The sequence below is a fragment of the Phoca vitulina genome, unplaced genomic scaffold, assembly GCF_004348235.1.
Source record: "Phoca vitulina isolate PV1807 unplaced genomic scaffold, GSC_HSeal_1.0 scaffold42, whole genome shotgun sequence".
Classification (NCBI taxonomy): Eukaryota; Metazoa; Chordata; class Mammalia; order Carnivora; family Phocidae; genus Phoca; species Phoca vitulina.
The window spans coordinates 2,411,413-2,414,484 of record NW_022589745.1 but is presented as its reverse complement, the minus strand read 5'-3'; the positions used below and the strand labels follow the sequence as shown (position 1 = coordinate 2,414,484).

The 3,072-nt window shown below is 50.9% G+C and overlaps 1 protein-coding gene across 1 annotated transcript in view; it reads right to left on the bottom strand.

Moving 5' to 3' along the window:
• DCDC2C (doublecortin domain containing 2C) overlaps positions 1 to 3,072 on the bottom strand; it is a 107,559-nt gene that overhangs the window by 104,076 nt on the left and 411 nt on the right. The window lies entirely within an intron of this gene.

Sequence of the window (3,072 nt, the reverse complement as noted above, 5' to 3'; positions counted from 1 at the left end):
CACGTTCTGCATGGAGCACTGGGTGTTATGCACAAACAATGAATCATGGAACACTATATCTAAAACTAATGATGTAATGTATGGGGATTAACATAACAATAAAAAAATCTTAAAAAAAAAAATTGAACGAAATGAAAGCATTTACTCGAAACATTAGACATCTAACAAAATAATGAGGAATTACCAGGCCAAGATCCAGGAAATAAAGAAAATCGAAGCATGTGAGCCCACTATCTGGGGCCACTGCAGCCCAGGGATTACTGCCCACTGTGGACAGATGGCTGAGAGGTTGAACCATGTCTTTGACGGGCTCTGTGGCCGGCAAGCAGAAGCACTTGCTCAGGGCACACCTGCAACGGGGCTCCTTGTGAACTACCCATCTTTGTGAACTGGGACCCCAGTGGGGTCCAGCCTGTCTTCAAGCCATCTGGGTGGCCCAAATTATCACACATTCTGAAGTTGTAATAAGGCGATCATGAAGAGTTGATGACAGGTTATCTGGCTAAAAGACACAAAAAGTCAACTTTGGCAAAAGACAGTATCACCCTAGGCCTCAAATTATTTCTGCAAGTAAGTTTTGAAAGTAATGTCCAGCACACAAAGATAACTCGGCAGACAGAGAGAGAAGACAGCATGACAGAGAACGAGCAGTAACAACACACCCTCTAGCGTCAGCCGGGCTCCCTCCTGGCTCTCTGGTGCTGTGGAGAGGCTCCCACAGCAGTGATGAAGCTTCCTGCCTCAGCCCCGGGAGTGAGCCTGGAAGCACCCACCCCAGTCAGGCCTTCAGATGACGGTAGCCAGCAGGCTGACTGCAACCTCCTGAGAGTCTCTGAGCCAGAACCACTCAGCTAAGCTGCTCTTGAATTCCTGATCCCAGAAACCATGAGATAATAAAGCTGTTTTAAGCCAAAAAGCTTGGGGTGATTGGTTATCTGGCAGTAGATAACTAATGCACCCTCCTAGAGAGAGTCTTACCCATATGCACCAGCAGACAGGCAAAAGAATGTTTACAACAGGGCCATTGTTTATTTCGGTATAAAATTTAGAAAAACCCAAATTAGCCATCAAATGATCGGATAAGTAAACTGGTAGTTTAGTCAATGAAAGACCACATGGCAGTAAAAGTGAATGACCTACTATTGACATGGATGAACCTCACAGCCTATTAGCACGTGAGAAAGCAACCAACAGAAAACTGTATACAATATGATAGCATTTATATAAAGTACACAAACATGAAACATTGAAAAATCTGTCCTTTGAGGATCCATTATCATGGAAGGATGATACAAAAGCCAAAATAGTGGTCACCTGTGGAAAAAGGATGGGGATGGAAGTGGCAGGTTTTCAAACACCAGTCGTGCTCTCTCTTGATCCAGAGGGTGGTTTACACAGAGTTTTGCTTAAACTATACATAGAATTGTATACACTGCTATATATACAACACATTCCACAATAAAGGAAATGCGTTAGGAACAGCACAACACAGGCCATGTGCCTTTTAAAGGCAGACACAAGAAATGGGTGATGCTGCCCCAGGTGAGGAATTCATGGAGGATAAGAAACAATTTCCTCCTTGCATTTGTAAAGAAGCCTTTTCAGAGGTCCTGCATCTAAACAGAATCTGTCATAGTAGTGACCCCTTTCTTTTTTACGGGGATTTGTTCTTATCTCCCCAAAACATACACTACAAAGCTCTCAAAGCCTCTACAGCACCCCGACTCTGCGCCGCAGGAAGGGATAAACAACAGCCATTTGTTGAAGAACTGCAAGCTTGAATTTTGGGTTGCAAAGACATTTGTATAATGAGAGTTACTAAGAAAGTTCAGAGAACTTGTAAGAAGATTGGAGTACTCCTGAGACGAAAAGTATGGGTACAAACAGAACTGTGCTGTATGACCCCATATGCAATAAGACCTCAACGGGATTGTAACACCAGTCTCAAGCAAAACAAAAAAGAATCAAACTGACATTTTGAGTGGACACCATCCAGTATGACTAACCAGTTGAGTATGGCCGGCCAGTTTCCATTTCTGCAGTGACCCTGGCATTTACACACAGATGCATTTCCCCAGGACAGCTAACATCTCTCCCGCAGCCTTTCTTGATCTCAACAGACAGGGGGGGGGGGGGGGGGGGAGTGTTTCTTTGCTCTCCGCGGACTTTCAGAGTCTGTGCTGTAGGCCAGCATTGCTTCTGGGCCAGGATTCTGGAGGTCACGGCTACAACGCTTGCAAGGCCTCAGTCTAGCAGGAGACACCGCTGGGAGATGCTCTTTCACACCTCAGCCAGTGCGTTCATAGGAGAATGCCCGGCCAGGTCTGGCAGAACACCAGTCTGGGGCAAGCCAGCAGAGGGGCAAGCGGCGCAGTCAGACCCAGATCTGATTCCTGCCTTCCAACGGACTTCCCCACTATTCCCCGGCATGGCTAACTGCCTTTCCTCCTCCAGATCTTCGAGCCAAGGTCACCTTTTCGGAGAGGCCTGCCCTCATGGTCACTGCCCGCCCACTCCTCGTCCCCACGCCCTTTCTGACACTCTCTAATACACCTGCTGACAGCAGGTGGACGCCTGCCCTGCCCACCGCCGGCAGGAGGGGGCTGTGCGCACAGGTGTGCTGTCCACCGCACCAGCCAGTTACCCGGTACAGAACGCCGCCTGCACTCGCCAGGTCACCGTGAGAAGGGGGCGACAGTGCGCCTCCGTGCTTGCGCCCACCAGGTCACGGAGCAGAGAGGGACCCGTGCGCCGCGCGCATTCGCCTAGTCACCGCCAACAGATGGCGACAGGTGTGCCGCCCGCGCTCTCCGGTCACCCCGCACCGGGCGCGACAGTGCGCTCCCGCGCTCTCCGGTCACCCCGCACAGAAGGCAGAGGGCGACAGTGCGCTCCCGCGCTCTCCGGGTCACCCCGCACAGAAGGGCGACAGTGCGCTCCCGCGCTCTCCGGTCACCCCGCACGGAGGGCGACAGTGCGCTCCCGCGCTCTCCGGTCACCCCGCACAGAAGGCAGAGGGCGACAGGTGCGCTCCCGCGCTCTCCGGTCACCCCGCACAGAAGGCAGAGGGCG